The following is a 26,822-nucleotide window of genomic DNA, read 5'->3' as shown; positions in this document are numbered from 1 at the left end:
TGGAACCTCTTCCAGGTGTCCCACACGGGTGCACGGTCCCAAGGCTTTGGGCCGTCCTTGGCTGCTTTCCCAGGCCACAGGCAGGGATCTGGGTGGGAAGCGGGGCTGCCGGGAATAAAACCAGCGCCCATATGGGATCCAGGCGTGTTCAAGCCAAGGACTCTAGCCACTAGACCACCGTGCTGGGCCCAGATATTACTAATTCTGTTTTGAGGGGCTCTCTTTTTCCTTTTTGTTATTTAAAACATAAAATAATTTTTGTAGATAATATTTCCCCTACTAAGCTACAGAATGTTAGAATCAGTTCTCCCATGAAATTTTTTGTTACTCAATATTTAACCTTTATCCTTCACTTGCCCCCTGACCTCTAGTGATCACTATTTTACTCTACTTCCATAGAATCCATTTTTTTTAAGAAAGATTTATCTTATTCTTATTTTTAAAAAAGATTTATTTATTTTCTTTGGAAAGTCAGATATACAGAGAGGAGGAGAGACAGAGAGGAAGATCTTCCATCCGATGATTCACTCCCCAAGTGAGTGCAACGGCCGATGCTATGCCGATCCGAAGCCAGGATCTAGGAGCTTCTTCTGGGTATCCCACACGGGTGTAGGGTCCCAAGGCTTTGGGCTGTCCTCGACTGCTTTCGCAATCCACAGGCAGGGAGCTGGGTGGGAAGTGGAGCTGCCAGGATTAGAATCGGCGTCCATATGGAATCCTGGTGTGTTCAACGCAAGAACATTAACCATTACACTATTGCACGAGGCCCTATTTTATTCTTATTGCAAAGTCAGATATACAGGTAGGAGGAGAGACAGAGAGGACGATCTTCCATCCAAGTAGTCACTCCCCAAGTGACTGCAATGGCCATAGCTTAGCCAATTCGAAGCCAGGAGCCAGGAACTTCCTCCAGGTCTCCCACACAGGTGCAGGGTCCCATGGTTTTGGGCCGTCCTTGACTGCTTTCCCTGGCCACAAGCAGGGAACTGGGTGGGAAGCAGGGCTGCTGGGATTAGAACCGGAGCCCAAATGGGATCCAGGTACGTTCAAGGTGAGAACTTTAGCCACTAGGCCACTGCACTGGGCCCAGAATCCACTTTTTAATGTTTCCACATGTGATTTAAGGATGTATGGCATTTGTTTTTCTGTGTCTGTCTATTTTGCTTAATGTCCTTCTGTCGCATCCATATTCCCACCAGTGACAGGATTTTGTTCTTTTTATGGCCATATAGCATTTTATTATGTATTAGTGTAGTTTTGTGTCACATTTACTGCATGTACTTCATATATCCATCAATATATTTATGTATATGTATATATACATACAGTATGTGTGCATACACATACACATAAATTGGATTATTCTGTGTAAATATTTTTCAGGATTTAAAAAAATCATAGAGCTAATTATATGCTAATGTCCATAGCAGTATTGTTTTATTCACAATAACTAAAAAGTGGAAGCAGTCCAGCTGTTTAGTGATTAACAAATGGATAACAATATGGTATTGTGGTACAGGTTAAACTGCCACCTGTGACACTGGCATCCCATATAAACACTGCTTCAAGTTCTGGATAATCCACTTCCAGTCCAGCTCCTTGGAACTGTTCATGGGAATGTAGCAGAAGATGGCTCAAGTACTTGGTGCCCTTTCCAGCCATGTACAAGACCCAGATTGAATCCTAGGATACTGGGTTTGACCTGGTCCAGCTCTGGCCATTGTGGGAAGTGAACTAGAGGTAGAACCAGAAGATGACAGATATCTTCTGTCTGTCTGTCTCTCTCTGTAACTCTGCCATTCAAAGTAATAATAATGGATCTTTAAAAATACTGCATATAAACCAAGAAGAGACATCCTGTTGTTTCCAAGGATGTCTGAATCTCTGTTTCTGATGTTTGAATATATCCCATCTTCTGCTCCACTGGTTGGAATTGGGTTTGTCATTTGTAACCACAAAAGAACTAATACAAATTGTATATATGAACAAAAGAATAATAGCACAGGTGCCCCTGAACCATTAAGATCAGTGGGTCAAAAACAGGTCCCAACATACTTGGTTTTGGAACAAGAGGCCCCTTCCCCACCATAGCTCTGTAGCCTCATGTGTGCTGTTGAGATTTAGATGGATGCCAATACTCACTGGAACATCAAATGTCATCCCGCTGATACTTGAGAGCATTCTTCTTCTTTGCAAGCTTGGATATTGCTGGTGAGAAGGTTATTACCACTTCCCCTCTTGAGGGTCCTGCATTTGTCACTGCGAAAGAATAGGTGTTCTCACCTACACATACTCACAGCTCAAGTGTCCTTTACAAATGTGCATAAATCTGTAAGACCTCAGGTAAGTCCTTGTGATACTAGAAATTATTTTTTAAAAAGTTTGTTTAAAACTCATGCATCATTTATATATGCTCTAGCTCTTACCATGCAAGGAATGAGTAGCAAGTTGGATCTGAAATGTCAGTCTAATCTCAATTTATTCAATGGCTGCCATTAATGGAATTTTAATAGGTTGTTTTCTAGAAGGTCTTGATTATCCTACAATGGAACTCCTGATATTCTAGTATTGGTTTTACAATTCTTTAGCTATCCTGCCATCCCGTGTGCAAGGAACATAAACGCTAAGTCAGTAATGACAAAAGGTTACGTTGGGTAAAGGCTTCAATTATCAGAGATTTTTTTCCCCCTCAGATAGTACATGAGAAGTGGGAAAGACACCAGAAGAAAATCTGTCCCAAATCAGAAAAACTTTTGTTTTACTAGAACTTTGCAACCAATTCAAGCTAGAGGGTTTGGGCAGTGCCTCTCAGAGGAGCCAACACTTATTAGCACTTTTGGGTGCCAGGCATGAAATTCTCACCACAGTCTTCCTAGTGGCTGACTAGGTAGGCATTATCATTACATTATAATCTTCATTTTGCAGATGAAGTCCACTGAGGCTCAGAATGTCTTAGTAGTGTGACCAAGTTGCCATAGCTGGTAATAGACAGGGCCGAGATGTTTTGAAAAGAAATGGGAAATATAAACTGATATTTTGTTAGAAAATTACCAGTAAAGGAATATAGGTAATATGTCATACAATATAGATAGATGGTTAAATAGGTACAGATTTAGGTTTCACACATATGCCTTATATCAGCTATATGTGTATCATACATACACAAATACATACAAGTGTATCTCACGAAGCCAAACAGTAAAATGAATGCTTATAAACTGACCAACTAACTACCAGTGCTGTTGGATCTCCCCCTGTGGCCTTTGTGACTCTGTATGCTTATCTCCCTGCCACGAGATAGTCACTGCCCTGAGTCAGGTCAGAGGTTGGTATATATATGGAAACAAGGCCAGCACAGATGGAACAGTTCACCCCTGCCTTAGTTAACTAACATCTCAATAGCTCACATCTTGCCTGACTTCTCTGGGAAATCTGTCACACATTACCTGTCAGTCCAGATCTCTTCTGATCAGCCCTCAATTATTGCATAATATGATATGGTGAAATTGTGTTTTAACTTTAACCAAGTGGATTCAAGCTCAGTTTTTTGTCTCTTATCTTTTATCAGATAAGTTTCACATTTGGATGAACTTCGAGAAGGGTGTTTCAAAATATGTTTATTACCATGCCATCCCTAATCCAGTGTGAATTCCTCTTTGATCATGAAGCAACTTTAAAATTGCTTTTGTTCCCAATGCATTTGGGCCATAAAATAGACTTTGGAGTGGTAAAGCTAAAACCAGCAGATGAAAGATTCTCTCCCCGCCCCCCCCAGATCAATTAGTCAATCAGTGTTAATCAACCAGGCCCTGAAAGACATATGCCACATGTTCTCCTTTATATATGGGAGCTAATTTTGAAAGAGAAAGAGATGTTTAAACCCATTGGTTGATCTCCCCTAACCCCCTCAATGTCTTCAATAGTCAGAGTTGGCCTGGTCCAAAGCCAGGGACCAGGAGATTCCTCCTGATCTCCCATCTGGGTTCAGGGTCCTGCTTTCTCAGGCCATAAGCATGGAGTTGTATCAGAAGTAAAGTGGCCAGGACTTGAACCAGTGCCCAAATGGGAAGCTATGCTACAATTAGAAGCTTAGTCTACTATGCCACGGTGCCAGCCCCATGGGAGCTAAAATTTAAAAACTAAAAGTAAGAGAAAAGGAAATAAATGTCTGTATGTACTGGTATCACTGCAGATATAGTTTTGTAAAACTTTGTTTTATACGTTTGTCAAACCAATAATTAAGAGTGTTATGCTACTATGTTATAATATTGTACTTTTAATGATCTGTGATTAATTTACTGTGTATGGGTAAAATGTTCACTTTTTTCTATTCAATTATTGTTTATACTGTATAGTGTATTCTCATCTAAGTTACTTTGCTTTTTGCTTGCTAAACTTCCTATTTGGTGAAGTATTAAGCCTTCTTACTGTGGTATAAGTGTGGAGCATAACTTTTGTTAACAAAAGTTAACAAAAGTAAAGAAAGGCATAGAGGGAGGGAGGAGGGGAATGTCATCATGTTCTTAGAATTTCATCTAATCTGTTAAATATTAAAAGTTAAAATTTTTAAAATTAAAATAGAAATAAAATTATGTATGTATATAAAGGTGAAAATAGTTTACAAGTGAAAGGGTGACCAAAGATTGGTCAAAGGGTAGGAACCTGCATTTATAAGAAAATTTCCTAAGACCCAGTGTAAAACAGGATGAAAATATTTCATAATACTGTCTCTGAAATTTGATGAGATCATATCTTAAGTATTCTCATCATGCACACAAAAGTAAATAAGATGATGAATATGTTAATTAGCATGACAACATTAATCATTTTACAATGTATACAATATTATCAAAATACCACTTTGGGGATGGGTATTTGGCTTAGCAGTTAAGATACCCTCACTTCATTTCAAACTACCTTAGTGGAATACGTGCCTCTGGCTCCCGATTCTGGCTTCTATGAGCGCAGATTCTGGGGAGTAGTAGTGTTGGCTCAAGCTGGTGGCTTCTTGCCCCAAGGGGAAGATCTGCATTGAGTTCTGGAGTGCCCAGCTTTTACTGCCTCGCCCATCCCTAGCTATTTTAAGTGTTTGGAGGGAGGAAGCTAGATGGGAGTTCTGCTTGGGGTTTTTTTTTTTTGTCTGTTTCTTCCTCTCAGAAAGATGTGAAAAATAAAAATAGAAAGCACATTGTACCATATATAAATAAAATTATATATAATATATAATTATATAAAATATTACACATATTATATATATAATTGTATGGATTTACCAATATAATTGTATTGGTAAATAAATTTCAATAAAACTGGGGAAAAGATAAAAAGTAAATGTCATGTGATAACACTTAGTCAAATGAAAGCTACGGTGATCATATTCATATTAGTAGATTTCAAGACAAAATTTCCAAAACAAATTTTTTATGTTAAAAGAGTCAGTTCATTGACTGGAAATAATAATCCTAAATGTTTATGTATGTGAAAACAGAGCACCAAAATGAATGAGAAACAGTGAAAGAATGACAGAGACAACTATAGTTGGAAATTTCAATACTTCTTCCACAATTATTGCTAGAACAATCAGGCAGAAAATCAGGAAGAATATGGAAAAGTTGAATACTAACAAACAACTTGCCATTTATGGACAGATTGTATTCAATAATAGTAGAATATTTTCAAGTGTGCATTGAATATTTACCTAAATAGTCCATGTAAGAAGTCTCAATAAATTTAAAGGTATTCAAACCAATTTGAGTGTATCCTATGATAAAAATGGAATTTAAATATCAATTTTAAAAGTTCTCTTGAAAATCCCTCTTTTATTTGGGAAGTAAGTAACACATTTCTGATTTATTTATTTTCATTTAAGCAGAAAGAGAATTCTTCCATTTACTGGTTTAATTCCTAAAAGCCCACAGCAGCTAAGGCTGGCTCGGGGAGATGCCAAGAGTTGGAAATTTAATACAGATTTCCTATGCGGATGACAGGGATCCAACCACTTGAACCAACACCTGTTGCCTTCAAGGGTGCACATTAGCAGGAAGCTGGGACCGGAAGAGCCAGTACTCCAACCCAGGCATTCTAACATGCGATGTCGTTGTTTCAAACAGTGTCTTAACCACTACGCAAACACCAACCCCAATAATACATTTTTGAATAACCAATGGATCAAAACAAACAAACAAACAAAAAACATATTAGAATTTGGAAGTTTTTGAAATAAATTAAGATGAAAACACAATATACCAGAATTTGTAGAATGCTAATAAAGCACTTCTTTGAGGGAAATTATAGTACTAAATATTTAAGAGAAGAAGGATTTCTAAATGGTAACTGTAGCTTCCATCTAAAAAAAAAACTAGAAAAAGGAGAGCAAATTTAAACTCAGTATGAGAAGAGGAAATGATAGTATAACGAGCAAAGCAGATATAAATTAAATGTGAGACAAGAACAGCCAAAGAAAATCAATGAAATTGATAAGTCTTTAACAGACTTTTCAGAGAAACAAAGAGAAGCAAGTGATTAGTAACAGGAAAATTATATCACTGGAGGCTCTGTTGCTATTAATGTAATAATGAGGAAATATTATAAATAAATTGATGCCCATGTGTTCTGCAACTTAGAAATACATGGGTTTTCAGTTCTACCAATTTCAGTTTTACCTATTAAAGGGTATAAAAACTTAGACAAGTTACTTGAAGTATCTAAGCAAGTTACTTGAAGTATCTAAGCAAGTTACTTGAAGTATCTGTTTCACTTTTTTTTTCATGATACAGCTACATAGGCTTAGGGGTTTTTGTTTAAGTTTCACTTTTTAAACGATTTTGTTAATTATGTGAAAGGCAACAGAGGGAAATGGGAACACACACACACACACAGACGGAGAGTGAGTGAGAGAGGGAGAGAAAAAGAGGGAGGCAGAGAGAGAGACAGAGAGACCCAGATGTTTCATCTGCTGTTTCACTGCCCAGATGGCTCCAATGGCCCAGGCTAGGCTGGAGCAGGCTGAAGCCAGTAGCCAGCAACTTCTTTCAGGTCTCACATGAGTGGCAAGGGGCTAAACACTTGAACAATCATCTGCTGTTTTCCTAGACACATTAGTACACAGTGGGTTAAAAAATGGAGTGTCTGAGACTCAATCCCGTTTAATACTCTATGCCACAATGCCACAAAGGTAAGGCTCAGTTTGTCTATCTTGAAATGGTAAGGTTATTGTGAAGAGTAAAGGCACATGAAATTCATAGCTGAGATTATTATTGGGAATTCAGACTTACACAGTAAGGACGGGACTAGGAGAACACCTGTGTCATCTATAGCCAACTGTAGGAGCTGATTGATTTGGTAGACTATTTCAAATGGGATCTCTGGACATTGTACAATTTTATCTTTTTTTTTTAATTTTCCTGTTCAGTAGAGAGTATCATGTACTTTAAAAGCCTGCCTAATCACTAAATTGCTCTGGTAAAATGATTTCTTATTTAAATAAATGAAAATGTCAACAATTAATTGTACCAAGGAAAAATAACCTTGGAAACAGTCTGTGTGAATTCCTAGCATTCATTCAAAATATTTTTCTAACCTGTAACTCAAAGTGAATTTTAAGACACTACTAATCAATGATCAAGTTAGTGAGTTGGTTTGCTTGGCATGTGCTCTTTTTCAGCTGGAGCTGATCAGCTGAATTTCTTTTTTTTTTTTAAAGTATTTATTTATTTATTGGAAAGTCAGATATACAGAGAGGAGGAGAGACAGAGAGGAAGATCCTCCATCCAATGATTCACTCCCCAAATGACCACAGTGGCTGATGCTATGCCGATCCGAATCCAGGAACCAGGAACTTCTTCCAGGTCTCCCACACGGGTGCAGAGTCCCAAGGCTTTGGGCCGTCCTCGACTGCTTTCCCAGGCCACAAGCAGGGAGCTGGAAGGGAAGTGGAGCTGTTGGGATTAGAACCGGCGCCCATATGGAATCCCGGCCCGTTCAAGGCGAGGACTTTAGCTGCTAGGCCACGTCGCCGGGCCCCAGCTGAATTTCTTAACACAGAAAATTGTGTGAGCCTTTCTTTATTTTGCCAAGAAATTACTATTACCACTATAGATGCGTAGGAGAAAATTAGTTAAGTAGGCCAGATGCTGTAGAACATCAGGATTTAATTCTTCGTAGAACCACAACTGAAAAAATGCTAATCTGTAAAATCAAGACACCATCTACTCACCTCACAGGAGTACTCCAGGGCTTTCCAAGATAAATTCTTAAACTCTCATCAGAAACAAACTCAGTGCTGCAAGGCTAAGGTAATTCTAAGGTAAATCATCAAGATTAAGACAAAACTTTAACAGAGTTTTAAACAGAATTCTGTATCATTTTAAAAATAGGAAACACAAATAAGAAAAAAATCATTCAGAAATACTTCATCTAGAGAAAGTCAAAATTCAGGAATCACTTCCATCCTGGTTTTTAAAAGCTCATTCATGTATATTTATTAATACAAACACTGTTCTAGCAGTTTAGATTTTAAAAATATCTTTCCCTTCACCATCAGTATACATGTGGACTTGAAGTTGGTGGGGTTTTGGAAGAGAAAACTAAGACCAGAGATGGAAATAATTTGACCAAGGCAGGGCAGAGCCAGGGCTGTAACTGTAGACTTCTCCCCACACCCAGAGCTTTTGTTCCCTCTTCGGTGTGTTGCCAATAATGGAGATTCATTCATTTTAGTCTTCCGTCCAGTCGCCTTTTCTTTAAAATGTCTTTTTAAAAAATTTTTCATGCTAAGTATGCTAAGTATACTGAAGAGAAATTGACTGAAGAATACTGGGAGAAAAAACTTGATTATATTTTCACCTAAACCCTGGTGTCACCCATTCATTCAATAGACAGATTTAGAGAACCTCAATAGTTTTTTTGTTTTGTTTTGTTTGCTGTTAGAAAACTGAATTGGCAGGTCAGATATGGTACTAGTGGATGAAATGTATATAATTATAACATTTTTTATTTAATGTTCAGCAAAGGTCAGTTACCCTGCATGCTCATCAATAAACAACTAAAGCTGATTGTTGAGCAATGAACTGCAAGTAGATTACTGACTGCCTGGTTTCCTAAGCCAGGTATAATGCAATTTGAGATAACCTTGAAACTTTGCACAAGCCTTATTGAATGGGCTATTTGGAAATAGTTTAGGGTGACCTGTACACTATTTCAGGTAGCCTGCAAATTGTGTCAAAATTTTCAAAACACCTTTCCATATTTTGACCATGTTTAGCGGGAGTTGATGATCAGGCTCGCAAATAGATGAATAATAGCAAAGAAAGGGAGGAGAACTAGGATGGTGTGATTTAAGGGACACCTAGAAAGTATTCTTGTCCAGAAAAATCTCTTTCCTGTTGCATGTCAAGTGCCTCTGCACTCACACAGCTAAACAGCTGTCTTAGTGGAGATTAGTTTTAGGAGCTCAAGTTGGGGAACCGGGGTTTGGCATGGGAGCCACCAGGTGATCTGTCCAGGTCCTTTCCAGCTCTACAGATACAGAAGTGTGGAGACTTCTTTCTAAATTTAATTTGCTAAATACAGGTAACTTCTAAAACAAGTCATTTTTCCCCCAGTAGAAAATATTGCGCTTCTCATGAACTATGCACAGGTATTGTGCTTTACAACTCAAAGTTGCCCAAATATATAATTTTCAAGTCTAATGTTTGATTTTTTTTTTAACTTAAACTGATACCTAAAAAAAATGTTGAAGATGTTAGCAAGAGGAAATAATTTTATTCCTATCCTATTTATTCATATTTTAAATGCCTTCTTTTCATCCAAAACCTTTTTTGTAATAAACAGACAATTCATTTGTTCATTTATTGTATTTGAAAGATAGAGAAGGAGCAATCTCCCCATATTACGTTTATGCCCTTAATACCTAAAATGACCAGGGCTGAGGTAGGTTCAAACTTAAAGCCAAAAATTCCACGCAGGGTTCCTAAGTGGGTCGCAAGGACAAAACTGCTTTGAACCATCTTTACTGCCTCCCAGGCTACACATTAGCAGAAAGCTGGAATTGGAAGCCAGAGTCATGAGTCAAACCCAGTACTCTGATAAGGAACACAAGCATCTTTTAAAATTGATTCTTTAATGTTCATTGTGAAGGTGGAGGATTGCACACTTGTGTGGGTCTCTGGTTGGGATGGAGAGGGTCAGTGGCAAGTGAAGCGGTGAGATAAAATGTGTCTGCAGTGGGGTGAGGGAAGAGGTGCACCACTTCTTGTTCTCATGCTACATTAGTGCCAGGAGAGAGAAATGGTCTCTTGATGCTGCCTCAGTGGTCTTGACAGGGAAAATAATGTCCTGGGGGTGTAACTGAGTGGTAGGTGAGTAAGACCTATAGAGTGTGGGATGTGACCTGTGGCCCTAAGCTTGCTGTTTAGGTGCCTGGATTCTGAATCTGCTCTAGCAAATCTTCGTTGTTGCCTGGAGTCTTTCCTTTCAGTGGCTATGGCTGTGTGCCCTGCATCATCTTGATTGTTCTAAGATATTGTTGGCTTCATTGTATAAGGGGTGGCATAGAATATAGACATCAACAGCTAGGCCAAAATCTGTTTCTGGCCTTTTTTTTTTCAAAGGGTTACACACACACACGAAGAGACAGAGAAAGATCTTCCAGAAGCTCACCAAATGTCCGCAATAGCCAGAGCAGAGCTGAGCCAGGAGCTAGGAGCTTCTTCTGAGTCTCCCTTAGGGGTACAGGTGCTCAAGGCAATTATCCGGGAGCTGAATGGAAGTGGAACAGCTGGGACTAGATCTGGAGCCCATGTGGGAATGATGGTGCTGCAGATGGACAGTTAGCCTGAAAAGCAGCTATGCTGGCCTCCGACTTTCTGAAATCTTAAGGCATAAAAACAAAAGGTATTTTTATAGCCATGATAGCAAAAGTGTTCTGAGTCTCACCTGCAATGGTGAGAACGTAGTTCAACACTGATGTTTAAAGGGTTAGAATTTTATCTGTGTCCTATTATAAGAACGTTTTGTTAAATGTGAAGGCATTAGATTTTTTCTTAAGTTTATACCTTGACTCAAATGATGATGAGCTATACCCAAGAAATAGTCACTAGCTCATAATCACACCACTTATCTGGCTTTGTTTCTATGGCAGCCATGCGACACACACTCAGAGCTATCTACATACATTCACACCTGTGCTTTCTCATATCCACATCCAGCCACAGTCACACATCTGTACTTTTACCAAAGGCCACAAACTTCTATCTGCATGCACATCTATAGCCACATCCACTTATGCTCCCTAGTTGCTCGTATGCACATGCATAGGAAAGTGGCCCAAAGGCAAAAACTGTTGCAAAATAAATTGTGCATAACCAGCCAAGCAAATGAGTCTATTTATCATTATCTCATTGATCGCCAAAGAGGCACAGATAAGGGGATGTAAAAGTATGAGAACTTGATAAACTTTACCTTAATAAGGCATCGATTTTAAATAATCCATTTAAAAATATAATGAATTACAATATAGACATTTTCAAAATCTATGACAAGAAAGGCTTAAACTAAAGATGAGCACAACCAGAAAAACCATTTTAATAAAAAGAGTATAAATAATAATGTATGTACCTGTCTTAGCTGAGATGCCATTGATAAAATCTCTACTAAAATTCTTCCTTAGGACAGTCACAGTATAGTTTACATGTCCTCTCTATTTTCAGACTTTTTGTGATGCTTCTATAATATTTTTGTCAGTAGTTATGTTAATATGTGGGTGCTTACATCCTACTTAGATTGACAAGGATCTTTTTTTTTAATTGAAAATGTTAGCAATTGTCAGTAAGGCAGCATTATAATACAGTTGAATGAACTTAGTTTGAGAAAAAAGAAAACCTGGACTTTAACTAAAATTCAGAATAATGTCACCAATTCAAACCTTTTGTTTTTTCATTGGCAAAATGAGCAGGTTGGACTAAATGATCTGCAAGGTCCTTTTTCAGCCCTCAGTCCTCTGACTCCTGTCAACATGTGTTAATGATTACTTATTCAAGTTTGAAGTACTTAAGATTTCACAAAGTCCATTTAAGTTTAAAGATTGTTTCTACCAGAATTGCTGTTTATTGATTTGGAGCAGGAAAATATACCCAAATCTGCCTTATGGCCATAGCAGCCGTCCTAATGTAGCTCTGATAATGGGCAAATCTATTAGAGGAAGGAAAGAATTTATAGGGCCCTTGGTTTGTTTCCTGTATCCATTGAAAGTGGTAACACTGAAGAAATGGAGCAGCAAAGAAAGAAATGAAACTGTTTTGTAAAAATCAGTAGGACAAAAAAAAAAAAATCAGTAGGATGTTTTCCCAGAGAATTAAGAAGAGAAACATGCATTAGGGCATGTAACTGGATGAATTCTATCGTAAAAGTCTCCCACCTTCTCAGTGATGTGAAAGATGATTTCGGCTTTCAGTCCAATTTGGCCCATCAAGAAATTCTGTTATCTGGGTTTAATTGCATAGATGTGATACACAGACAACTCTTAATCTGCGGGTAGTATCATTAAGGTTTGTACTCTGAAGTCAAAGTCTAAAAATCAGGTGAAGGAATGATAACTTTTTTTCTGTGCTCTAAGTATGATAGAAATGTTTACTCTTCTAGTGTGTTCACATTAGCATCAGTAAAAGAGACCAAGACTATGCCCCAAATACAGCACTATTCCCTGAAAATACCTATTGACCAGTTGGTTTCCCTTTCTGGAAGAGCCTGCAGATCATCATTATTGGAATAAATATTTAACCAGGTATGAACTTGTCTCTCCTGCTTGTAGTGCCTCAGCCAGAATTGCCCTCTGTGAACTAATGGAATTCCTGATCCATAGGTGTGGGTCTCCCATGCAACGTAGCATCTGACTGGACTACTCACAGTAAAGGAAGTGCAAGAGTGGGCCAATTCTTATATGCAGACTACTGATCATGCTACATATTACACCACTTAGAGGAAAATGGCCTCATAGAATGCTGAAGCAGTCTAGAAAAAGTACAATGAAATGTCAGTTCAATGTAAAATCACAGATCTCTGGTATTGTGCTCCAATATCAAGATTGTTTTAAGTTTATGATTCAGTGCTGAGAACAGGAATAGCACCATGTATCTTCATTACCAAGAGTCCACTGGGGGTGGAGATAGGTGCTTTGTAACCCCTCAATTCTGAGTTCTGGGTGGAGATTCATGCTTTGTAACCTCTCAGTTTTGAGTTCCGTTAGAATGAAGGGATTGGTTCTTAAAGTAGATCCCCTGGGAAGGTGATGTGAATGCTAAGTTGAATAGCTGATTAAGTAGAAGTTAAGTAGAATCAGAGCTGATTCTAGGCCACTTTGGATTCCCTGTGCTCAAGGAGTAGCAAGTGAGAATAACCATCAAACTGGCAAGACTAATTGATCCTGGTGTTCAGTAAGAGATATAGCCACTTTTATACAATGGCAGAAGGGAGGAATTGTAAGCGGGTGCTAGGCAATCCAGCTAGGTACTCTCATTGTCCATTGTGGTTGTAAATAAAGAGTTCAGAAATCCTGTACTGAGAAAGTCTCAGAGAACTCAAGAATGAGTGTTTGGGTCATACCACCAGGTAAGTGTTTAAGAACTTCTATGAATGAGGATGTGCACTTAGAATTGAAAGTAGAGAAGGGAGAGGGTTTGGATGGGTTATGGCCTCGAGACTGACGGAAATGACTGCGATTATCATCACTAATTTTACTTTTCCCTCAAAAAGAAATTCCCCTGGGGCTATGAGGGAGCTCCTCTTCCAACCCGAGTGAAGTAGACTTGTCTGGCCCAGAGGATGTAAGGATGCAATGCCAAGGTACCTCACAAAACTCTTCCTTCTTTTTAAAGACTTATTTTATTTTTATTGGAAAGTCAGATATACAGAGAGGAGGAGAGACAGAGAGGAAGATCTTCCATCCAATGATTCACTCCCCAAGTGAGAGCAATGGCCGGTGCTATGCCAAACCAGAGCTAGGAGCCAGGAACTTCAACTGGGTCTCCCACGCGGTGCAGGGTCCCAAGGCTTTGGGCCGTCCTCGACTGCTTTCCCAGGCCACAAGCAGGGAGCTGGATGGGAAGTGGGGCTGCTGGGATTAGAACTGGCGCCAATATGGGATCCCAGTGTGTTCAAGGCGAGGACTTTAGCTGCTAGGCTACCGTGCCGGGCTGCAAAAACTTCTTAATAAAAGAAGAGTAATGAGGCTCAACTAAGAGCCTCAGTTGTTTCATTGTGAAATCTATGGGAACCTGTTGTGTCTGGGCCACGCAGCTTGTCTGCCATTGTCTGGTAATGACTGAGTGGGAGATTCAGGACTCTTTCATAAGCTCAAAGACACACTAAAGTCAGAGAACACCCTGAGGTTAGATGGCAAACCAGGGCACTTTAACCCCGTCCTTTCTCCTTGTCTCCATCTAAAATCAGAATTGTATTACAATCTGATGGGGCTCTCAGACTCTCCCAGCTGCCTCCTCATTTCCTTTCACTTAGGTATGTCTCTTAATATAATTTTTGGGCAGTTCATCTTTCATTGGTCTCTGCTTTTCAGAGCATCTGTATTAACATAGGCAACATGTAAACAACTGATAAATCTTAGAGGGTTATATGTGGAAGTTCTTTTTATGAATATTGTAACCCTTCTTTCAGTTTGAAGTTCCAGCTTCCTGTTATGCATTCCCTGGGGGTTGTAATGATGGCTCAAGGGACGTTTCGAAACGTTGACTCTTAGGCTGTTGTGGGCATGTGCGGGATGAATCAGGGAATGCAAGCTCACTCTTTCTTTTTGGGCATTTCTCTGCCTCACAAACAAGTAAGTAAAATTTTTAAAATAGAAGATGCAAACAAAAATTGACCCATGTACTTGAAAAGCATTTCTTTAAAAATGACAGTCAAATATGGGTTTTTTCCTAGGAACTGCAAGTGTCAAGGATTGCCATCTGGTCTAAGCAGTTCCTGATCTTCAGGGAGTCCTCGAACCAGGACCATTTCATTGCCTTCTTTGCTAGGAGAGTGAGTCCAGTGAGATGCCTTGCCGCATGGGACACTAAGCCTGTGGATCAGGAATTCAGTAAGCTCACAGATAGTTTTTTGGTAGCTGAAGCTCTACAGACAGGGAAAGCAAACTCAAGCATGGAAGTATCTCTCACCGAACATATAAACTGTAGGGCATTTCAGGATAGGAGGGATGAACATAGACTGCCACCATCTGGCCAGAAGGCATCTTTCAGAAATTGTGTTATATTAGTGACTCAGTCTTGGTCAATGTTGCTTATTCAAGTCTCCATTGAGTATTCAGATTCGGCAATATTAAAGTTGGTAAGCATGAATTCATGTTGCTGGGCCCATATGTGGCTTGTCCTTGCCAACATGACCATTGCAGCCACTTTGGGAGTGATTCAGTGAATGGATGATCTTCCTCTCTGTTTTTCCTCTCTGTAAATCTGATTTTCCAATAAAAATAAATTATTTTAGAAAAAAGAAATCCCTGAAGTAAAAAAGAAGCTAAATCCCAGCAACTCAGCAAACAAAGCTGGCAATAAATATCAGATGAATGTTTCCTTTTGAGTTGGATATTGTAATAGAAATGTTCTCTGTCTTATTATGTATAGTAGCTACATGACTGCGTGTGTACTTGTGGAAAAGTTCCTCTAGGTGTACAGTGAAGATTATGGACGCTTCAGTTTCAGAACCTGAATAGTAATGTAGAAATCACCTGTAATGTGGAACAAGAACAAATAGGAGGGAATATATTAACTTTAGAGAATCAGTTTAGAAAGTCTAACATCTAAATAATAGAGATTTCAGAAGTAATCAGCAAATGTGAAACCTTCAAGTAATTTATGAAATTTGCCCCAGAAAAACAGAATTCGAGACTTAAGTTAGACTAAAATATTGCAATGAGAGCCTATCACAAGAAATGGATATATATTTGTAACATGAACTTGCAGAATTTTTGTGAAAAAAAAATTGAAGATTATGAAAGAATGGGCATGTGAATGGATCAGTGATTTAATGTATTTATTCTGGACAAGAAATTCAATGTTAGATTTATATATTTAGCCAAACTGTTTCAAGTGTTTTGGAAGAATAAATACATTAATCAGTATGCCAGCTTTTAATACACTTGGTTCAGTTCACATAAATATCACCCTAAAATAAAGTTGCTTAAAACAGCAGTAACTTTATATTTTGTTTATGACTGAAATTGAATAGGGCCACATGGGGGCCTTGCTCCAAGCGGTGTCAGACTGTGAAGCCTGGAAGTTCCTCTTCCAGGATGGCTGACTCATGTCTGACAGTTGATATTGTCTTGGCTAGGGGTTTTCACAGGAAAACCTTGGGAGCTTGATTCTTGGCTGTCTCTACAAAGGCCTCTATATCTAGTCTGCAGTTCCTTACAGAGTGGTTGCTGGGTGCCAAGAACATACATTTCTGAGAGAAAGTCAGGTGGAATCTATATTGATCTTTTGTAATCTGGACTTGGAATTCAAACAGTATCTTTTCCACTATACTCTATTAGTCAAAGAATTCCTCATCATCTCCCCAAGCTGAAAAAGAGAGAATAAAGTGTCCACCTCTACATGAAAAAGTAACAAAGTTCTGAAAACATGTAGAACAAGATATATTTCTATGATACGTTTTAAAAATGCAATAGGAAGCTATAGGGGTGTGCATAAAATACACACCAATTGGGCTTATGCAAAAAATGGAAGATACTGGATTAAACAGCAGGAAATACAACATAAAGTTTCCGTGATACGGTTTTGCAGGTATAATGATTCCCCTCTTCTCCCCTTCCTCCATCTACATTCTCCTCTACCATTTTCCCTCATATTATTACAATGGTATACTCCTTCAGCAACGGTTACAAGTCCAACATTCTGCTACTTAAGTGTAACATGGCATTATAGATAAGACAAGAGTAGAAAATCTAGTATCCTATTGTCAAGGTGTATTTAACAGTTTTATTGGGAGTTCTTTTATTTGGGAGTGGAGATGCATACTACAATATATCTTCACTTCTAGGTATGCTAGTCTGCATTATGCAGTTCATCTGTGAGATGATATTTACTAGTCTCCATTATGTAGTTCATCTTTGAGAATATGAGTATGTTTGCTCACCTATATATATGTGTGTGTATGTGTGTTTTCTATTTTGCATGAAGGTTACCTTATATCAGAGAGAACATATGCTACTTGCCTTTTTTGGATTGGCTTATTTCACTGAGCATAATGGCTTCCCGTTGGGACCATTTTGTTGTAAATGGTAGAATTCCATTATTTTTAGTGGCTGTGTTGTATTCCAAGGAGTAGATGTGCCACCATTTTTTTTTATTGTTTCCTCGTTTCACAAGCTTCTGGTTTGTTCATCTATGTCTTTGGTATTGTGTATTATACTGCTGTAAATATATAATTAGAAGTCACTTTCTCATATGTAGATTTCAGTTCCTTTGGATATATTCCCAGGAGTGGTAGAGCTTGTTCATATGTAGATCAATTTTTACTTGTCTTAGCACTCTCCATATTGTCTTCCATAGTGATTATACTAGCCTATGTTCCTAGTGACAGTAACTTTTCTCCCGTATCTTTGATAGCATTTGTTGTTAACTGATTTCTGTGTGTAGGCCATTTTCACTGAAGCTACATGGAGTCTCGATGTAGTTTTTAGTTGCATTTCCATAATAGCTAGAGTTTTTATTTGCATCTTCTAATAACTAGATATATGAAAATGCTAATTTAATGCTAATTTTTCATGTCTTTTAACCATTTGAATTTTTCATTTGAAAAATGCTGATTTCCTTTGCCCATTTCTTAACAGATTTGTTTGTTTTGCCGTCATTGTGCTTCTGAAGTTCTTTGTAAATCCTGGGTATTAGTCCCCTTTCTGTTGCGTAGTGTGCAAAGATTACTCCCATTTTGTTGGTTTCCCTTTTGCTTTGTTGATCTTTTCATTTGCTGTATAGAAGCTCATTCATTTGATGCAGTCCCATTTGTTCATTTAGCTTTGACTCTCTGTTTTTGATGACATTTCTAAGTAGTCTTTATGAATGACTATACTTACAGTCTACTTCCTATGTTTTCCTCTAATAGTTTTTATGGTTTTGGGGGGACATATTTGGGTCCTTGATGCATTTAGAGCTGATTTTTATAAGGTGAAAGGTGAGAGTAATGTTTCTTATTTCTGCAAGCCAATATCTAATGGTCCCAACTGCCTTTGTTGAAGAGACCAAACTTTTTCTCTGGGTTATTTTTAGTTTTCTTATAGCAGATTAGTTTGCTATACATGTGTGGGATCACTTCTGGGATTTCTATTCTATTCCGTTGATCTTATTCTCTGTTTCTGTACCAGTACCAGACTATTTTTTTCCATTTGTTATTATTATTATTATTATCATCATCATCATCACTTTATGATACAGTTCCATAGGCTCTGGGGTTTCACTTACCATGTCCCCAAATCCCCTCCCCCACCACTGGGTTCCCCTATATTATTACTACAGTATAGTTCTTCATAAACAATCATAAGTCCATGATTGCATGTATGGACAATAGTAGACAGTCTAGTATCCTATAGTCAAGATATATTTAACAGTTTCATTGGGAGTCCATCTTTGTCTGGAAGTAGAGATGCATACTGCATTGTATCCTCACATCTGGACATGATAGTCTCCATTGCACTAAACATCCCCTTAAACGAGAAGCCACAATACAAACTCAACAACAGGAAGAAAAATAGAAATTTACAATGCCTTGAAGTTAAATGACATGTTACCAAATCACTAATGTGTCACTGAAGAAATGAAAATCAAGAACCTTCTTGAAGAAAATGATGCTAATGTATGTCAGTGAAGAATTTGAGAAAAAAAATACTTTGAAGAAATTAAACTAAAAACAAACATCAAAATCCATGAGCTATAGTTTCCGCTAATTTTTGTCAGTGAGATGTGTCTCCTGTAGGCAACAGATAGATGTTTTTTAAAATTAGTCTACTAATGTATGATGTTTGATGGATTTAAGCCATTTACATTCAAGGTTGTTATAAATAGGTGCTAATTTGGTCCTGTCATTTTTGCAATGGTTGTTCATTTATTTAGTCTTCTTTTGTTATTTTCCTGGAAGGTTCTTCATATTTTCTTTGGTTTTGGTGGATGCTATTTCTCTTCCTGTCAAGAGATCATCTTTAAGTATCATTTGTAGGGCAGGTCTAGAAAGGCACATTCTTTGAGGTTTTCTTTGCTGTGGAAGAACTTTATTTCATTTTCAAAGACAAAGCAAAGCTTTGCTGAGTACGTTATCCTGGGCCGACAGTTTTTTGGTTTTAGAATCTGGAATATTGTTCCGACCAGCAGAGCCAGTAACGTGGACACGGAGAGGGTCTGGGGATGAAGCACTGACAGGAGACCAGTGATGGTAGAAGTCTCCGTTTATTGCCCCTTCACCTCTCCTTATATACTCTCCCCCCCCCATCCTCAATTAGCGGGATATTGGATAGTGATGAGTCCAATTAGTCTGCGTGTTTTTAGCTACAAGCCCAGTTCCTGTTCCTGCCTAGGCTAACAAGCACTCATCAACTCCTTAGCCCACTACAGAATATGTTGCTTCAGTTTCTTCTGGACTGTGGAGTTTGTTGTGAGAGGTCAGCTGTGAGTCTGATTGCCATTCCTCTTAGAGCGATTGATTTTCTTCATGTGCACATTTAAGGATCTTTTCCTTATGTTCAATTGAAGAGAGCTTGATTATCATGTGTCATGGTAAAGATTGCTTTTGGTCGAGCCTGTTGGGAGTTCTGTGCCCCTCCTGGATGTTGTTTCCCAATTCTTTCTCCAAATTAGGGAAGTTTTCCTTTATTATTTCATTAAATACATTTTTACACCCAGCTTTTGTTTCTGCACCTTCTGGAACTCCAATAACTCTTATATTTGGCCTTTTAATAGTGTCTTTTAATTCTTTTTAAAAAAGGATTTTACAAAGTCAGATATACAGAGAGGAGGAGAGACAGATAGGAAAATCTTCCATCCAATGATTCACTCCCTAAGTGGCTACAATGGCCGGTGCTGAGCTGATCTGAAGCCAGGAGCCAGGAGCCTTTTTCAGGTCTCCCACATGGGTGCAGGGTCGAATGGGTTTGGACTGTGCTCTCAACTGCTTTCTCCGGCTACAAGCAGGGAGCTGGTTGGGAAGCAGGGTCACCAGGATTAGAACCAGTGCCTATATAGAATCCCGGCACATGTGAGGCAAGGAGTTTAGCTGCTAGGCTATAGCGCCGGGCCCATCTCTTAATTCTTGTTCATAACCTATAAAATGTAGTTCCTAAACCAGAAACAAACAGGCCATTATTATTCATATGATATTATTACCGTTATTCAGGTAATATCTAGACATGGAATAAAAAGATAATGCATAAGTTGTGGAATAGCCAAGGTTTAATGCTAGAATTAAGGTCTCAAATTCCAAATTTCAGGTATGTTAGTCACACATGGATAATCAAGAATGATTGACAAAATAAATAAGTAAATAAAATATAGTCCTAACCTGAGAAAAGCTCATTTAGTGCTGTAAGAAGTAATGGAAAAGGGTTGAAGAAGACCAAAACCAAGGCAGTGTCTCAGCTAAAGTCTAGCTTGGCTACGTGTTCTCTTACATGCTTCACGTGCAGTCAGAGCGCCCTCTTCTGTGTTCTAGCAGCACTTTATCATACTGCTCTCATTAGGTTTTTGACCATTTGAAAAATGTCAGTGTGAAATTGAGAGCAAAGAATATCTTTGGAATATGATTCCTTCCCCTCACTTTAAGCCCCGGGTTGGGAAAGTCTTTCCTGACTCTCCAAATTTGGATTGCGCTCCCTCCTCTGTGCTCCCACAGTGTATGTCGTACTGCGTTACTCTCACCCAGTGTTTACCTGTCTCTCCGTAAGACTGTGATTCCTCCAAATCAGGGACTGTGTTCCCAGTGGTCAGCAAAGGGCTACCTATTGAAGGGTATCAACAGTTAAACACTTTAACAATACCAATGCTGCAGTAAAAAGTCTTATTTTACCCGCATTTAGGAGATGTCTGACTGGATTGGAGATGAGCCCCGGCCGGAGTGTGGAGTTGAGTGCTAATAATCACTAGCACTGTGGCTCTGAGCAATCAAAAACATCAAAACCTAGCTGTTCTATGCAGGAGTAATGCACCAAATGATCAGAATTAATAGGGAAAGTGGCAATTTTGTGATGATTTTTCTCAAATTCCATTTGCTTACCTGTTTAGAAGTATTATGTAATGTGTACTACGTGGTTAAAGTACCTATTACATTAGTTTAGGAATAATATAAGCTAAATACTTATGAAATATTGCCTAATTTCAAAGCATGACAGATACTCTCATCTTACCCTACCTAAAGCATCTCCCAGATATTATTTCCAGTCCATGTTTATAGATGAAGAAACTGAGGCTTGTAAGGGTCAGTTTGGCCAAGAGAACTCAGCACTGAAACCTGAATCTAATTACCCTTCTGTGTGTCTGTTTCTTCATCAATAGTACTAACACTCTTTTTTTTTTTTAAGATTTATTTATTTATTGGAAAGTCAGATATAGAGAGAGGAGGAGAGACAGAGAGGAAGGTCTTCCATCCAATGATTCACTCCCCAAGTGAGAGCAACGGCCGATGCTATGCCGATCTGAAGCCAGGATCTAGGAGCTTCTTCCGGGTATCCCACATGGGTGCAGGGTCCCAAGGCTTTGGGCCATCCTCGACTGCTTTCCCAGGCCACAAGCAGGGAGCTGGATGGGAAGTGGAGCTGCTGGGATTAGAACTGGCACCCATATGGGATCCTGGTGTGTTCAAGGCGAGGACTTTAGCTGCTAGGCCACTCAGCCGGGCCCAGTGCTAACACTCTTAAACACCTTTCAATATTGCATTTTCCTTTTAAGACATTCTGATGGGGGCTGGTGTTGTGGTGCAATGAATTAAGCCAGCATTTACAATGTGACCGTCCCATATCAGAGTGTATTGTTTGCTTTCAGCTCCTCTGCTGCTTATTCAGCTGCCTGCTAACCCATACCAGTAAGGTAGAGGAAGATGGCCCGACACTTGGGTCCCTGTGACCCACGTGGGAGACCTGAGTGGAGTTCCTGGATCCTGGCTTCTGCCTTGCCCAGCCCTGGCTTTTTGAGTATTTGAAGAATGAACGGATGGACAAGTCACATTCATATTATCTTTCTTCTTTCTGTTATTCTACCTTTTAGGCTGTGAAATGCTAGCAATTTATTCTGCAGCAATAGATAATTGCTACAACTGTTAAAGGTACTCCTTAAACTAACTTAAATGAGGGTACTTCAAAAAGCTCTAGAAAATGATATTAGAAATCAGTTTATTTTGTGAAAAAAGTAATTAAAATCATCCATAGAACAGAGGTGTTCAAGAAGTTCACTGAAGTATGTATCTTGAAAAACTGTGTATGCACTTAAAAAATTTTGCATTAAAACAAACTTATCTTCTAAAACATTTTCCACAGACTTTTAAAATTGCCCTATGCAATCAATATTGCAAACATTTACACAAGCTTACTATATGTCATGCTCTGTTCTAAATGTTTTATAATGGATAAAATCACAAGTACTCTATGAAGTAGGAACTTTTATTTCTCTTCTGGAATAGAATGTAGACATATGGAGACGTTCAGTTACTTTATTACAGATCTAGACAATGAAAATTTGTATCCAGGAATTCTGACTCCTGAGAATCATGTCATTTAACCACTAGTCTATACCGACTCCAATGTCATACATTTTGAAAAACATGCATGATATAATTTGGTCACTAAACTTTAGAAATTTTATTAGGGGGATGCAGGCATGTGGTACAGTAATTCGGATAGCACTTGGAGTACCTGGATTTCATCTTGGAGTGCCTGGTTTGAGTCCTGGTTCTGCTTCCCATCCAGCTTTCTATCTGTGTTTACCCTTGGAGACAGCATGGCTCGCGTGTATGGGTTCATGCCACCCATACGGGGGATCCAAACTGAGCTCTGATCTTTGGGGTTCAGCCTAGCTCAGCATCAGCCATTGAGGGCATTTGGAGCATGAGCTAGTGGTTGGGAGTTACCTCTCTCTACCTTTCTTTCTTTCTTTCTGCCTTTCAAATAAGTAAAAATTAATTTTTGTTAGTAAACATTTATTTTTAAAGCACAATATTTTAAAATAGGTACACCTAGAAGCATAAATCATGAAGAAAATCTATTTTTCTTTGTCAGTTCTAGCATAGTTCCACAGCTGAACGTGGGGGATGAATGAGTAGGATCTAAATAGAGAAAACTTGTAACTCTGAGCCATGTTGTCTCTACTACCCTAGGCAAAGTCTATCAATTAGAATAGCAAGTGATACACTGAAGTTTATACTTGAAGTATTTTAATCACATCAGAATAGAGACATTGATTTCATTTGATCCTGAGGATGGTGACTAAAATAACATATACCAAATTTCTTTACTTGAAGTGGTTTGGGAAATAAAGATTTATCTCCAAGGCAAAACACTGGAAATAGAGAAATGGGAAGGAGCTCTTACCCTAGTAGTTAAGATACCTATATTGGGCCCGGCACGGTGGCGCAAGTGGTTAAAGGTCCTCGCCTTGCACACCCGGGATCCCATATGGGCGCCGGTCCTAATCCCGGCAGCCCCGCTTCCCTTCCAGCTCCCTGCCTGTGGCCTGGGAAAGCAGTCGAGGACGGCCCAAAGCTTTGGGAGCCTGCACCCGTGTGGGAGACCCGGAGGAGGCTCCTGGCTTCGGATCGGCATAGTATCGGCCGTTGCGGCTCACTTGGGGGGTGAATCATCGGACGGAAGATCTTCCTCTCTGTCTCTCTCTATTCCTCCTACCTGCCTTGCTGCATAGCTTTGTGATGAATGTAGTAAACTGGAAAACCGGAGGGGAAAATTGAAGAGTATGTATAGCTAGAGGGCGAAAGATATGTAGAACTACCTCGAGAAAGAGTAAGTTCCTTGTCTAGATTGTGAAAGTATTTAGGTGGATCAGTGCTTATGGGGAAGACACCAAGTATGTGTTATTTGAAGGGACAGTCCTAGAAACAATTCTTGTGAAAGAAAAAAGATAAAAAGAGTCTTGTGGCAGTTGAGTATTGAATGAGCAAAATAGCAAAAGGGAAAAATTTTATGTAGAACAAGACAAAAGAAAGCCATGAGATCAGAGATCATATTTAACTCCCCTATCACAGAAAGACTACAGGTTTACTGAGAAATTGAACTTTGCTATGTTGGCAGAAGAGGGCGCCATTAATGTAGGAATCTCATACTACAGGCATGGGGAGATGAGCAAAACTATGTAGCTTTGCAGAGGATAACTTACTGCATCAAAAACTTAAAAATAAAAAAGAGCAAGGCCTCAAATCGATAGTCTGAGACAATCTGCCAAGAAAAAAAAAAAAACAAGCAGAGCAAAATAAACTCAAGTCAAGCAGAAGAAAGGAAAAAAATAAAAAGGAAGGCAGAAATCAGTGAGCTTGAAAGCAGTAAAATGATAGAGAAAAATCAATGAAGCAAATAACTAATACTTTGAAAATATTAATGAAAATGGTAAATATCTGCAAAACTAAAAAAAAATAAAATTATGCACAATGATTAAATGGGATTTATTCCAGGAATGCAAGGCTGGTTCAGTATTAGAAAATCAAAATTGTCCCCCATATCAGTAGGCCATACAAGTAAAATTACATGTTCATCATATCAGTTTATAGAGAAAAATCATTTGACAAAATTAAAAACTCATTTAAGATTGAAATTTTCTAAAATTATACAGAGGAAAATCTCTTAATTTATTAAAGAGCACGTATAGAAATATTGTAACCATTGTCACACTTAATAATGTTATATGACCGAATGCTTTTTGCTTGAGATTGAAAGCAAGGCCAACAACTTTCACCCTCCTGTCTTTATTATTCATGGTAGTAGAATCCCTGCAAACTTCAGTAAGGCAAGGGAAAAAAGGAAATAATAAATATGTTGAGAAGGAAGAAATAAAATTGTCCCTGGTTTCACATTATATGATTATGCATGTTGAAAAATTCAAGAAGCCTGCAAGAGATGGTAGAACCCGTAAGTAAGTTCAGCGAAGTTAGACTATAAAAGGTCAGCATACGTCAATGTTAAAGTCAATTAGCAAAGGACATGTGGAAACAAAAGTTTTAAAGTACAAAACCACTTATAATGAATCCACACAATTGAAATACACATATAACTCTAACAGAACAGGGCCCGGTGCAGTGGCCTAGTGGCTAAAATCCTCGCCTTGAAAGCCCCGGGATCCCATATGGCCTCAGTTCTAATCCCGGCAGCTCCACTTCCCATCCAGCTCCCTGCTTGTGGCCTGGGAAAGCAGTCGAGGATGTCCCAAAGGCTTGGGACCCTGCCCCTGCATGGGATCCCTGGAAGAAGTTCCTGGATCCTGGCTTCGGATCGGCATAGCATCGACCGTTGCACTCACTTGGAGAGTGAATCATCGGATGGAAGATCTTCCTCTCTGTCTCTCCTCCTCTCTGTATATCTGACTTTGTAATAAAAATAAATGAATCTTTAAAAAAAATCTAACAGAATAGTTACAGGATATATATGGCAAAAATTTCAAAACACAAGTGGAAGAAATTAAAGCCCTACATAAATAGCAACATAACAGCTTCTGGATTGGGCAACTCAATATGGTAAAGATGTCTATTCTTTTCAAATTAATCCATAGGTATCGCAAAGTCCTCATATGTTTTTGTAGATATAAATAAGATTATTCTTTGTTAAAAGATTTATTTATTTTTATTTGACGGGCAGATTTACAGAGAGAAGGAATGGCAGAGAGAGGGAAGGAGAGTGAGAGATCTTCCATCTGTTGCTTCATTCCCCAAATGGCCACAATGGTCAGAGCTGAGCCAATCCGGAGCTGGGATCCAGGAGCTTCTTCTGTCTCCCATGCAGGTGCAGGTCCCAAGGCTGTCCTCCCTCTACTGCTTTCCTAGGCCAAAAGCAGGGAGCTGGATGGGAAGTGGGCAGCTGGGGCAGAGCCAGCATTCATATGGGTACAGACACTGCAGTCAGAGGATTAGCATGTAATGCCTAAGCAAACATTCTAAAATTGTATGGAAAGACAAGGGAACTATAATAGTTAAAATAAGCAATATATTGAGAGACATTACTATTTCTGTTTTTTAAGTCATTATGTACAGTAAGGAAGATAATGCATAAATTGAAAAATAGTTGTAGAAGTAAGAATGCAAAATCTAGAAATTATTATTACTTTTTAATATATTCTTATTTTGAATTTTGAGTTATGTGGTACAATTTCGTGTAGGCTGGGATTCCCCGCCCCCCCCCCCCCGCCCAACTCCCAACAAAAATACTTCCAATTGATTTTTTAAAAAGATATATTTATTTTGGGGCCTAGCATGGTGGCTCAGTGGCTAAATGCTCCTCTTGAACGTGCTGGGATCCTATACAGCTGCTGATTCGTGTTTCAGCAGCTCCACTTCCCATCCTGTTATCAGTTTGTGGCCTGGGAAAGCAGTGGAGGACGGCCCAAAGCCTTGGGATCCTGCACCTGCGTGGGAGACTTGGAGGAAGCTCCTGGATCCTGGACTTGGATCAGCTCAGCTCTGGCCATGTGACCACGTGGGGAGTGAACTAGTTGATAGGAGATCTCTTTCTTTGTAAATCTGCCTTTCCAATAAAAATAATATTTTTGTTTAAATCCTTTTTAAAAAGATTTTTATTGGAAGGGCAAGGCAGATTTACAGGGAGGAGGAGAGACTAAGATCCTCCA

This window comes from Ochotona curzoniae, unplaced genomic scaffold, assembly GCF_017591425.1.
Source record: "Ochotona curzoniae isolate NIBS_2020 unplaced genomic scaffold, NIBS_Ocur_1.0 scaffold_1852, whole genome shotgun sequence".
Lineage (NCBI taxonomy): Eukaryota > Metazoa > Chordata > Mammalia > Lagomorpha > Ochotonidae > Ochotona > Ochotona curzoniae.
Note: the sequence above shows the minus strand (reverse complement) of the source record.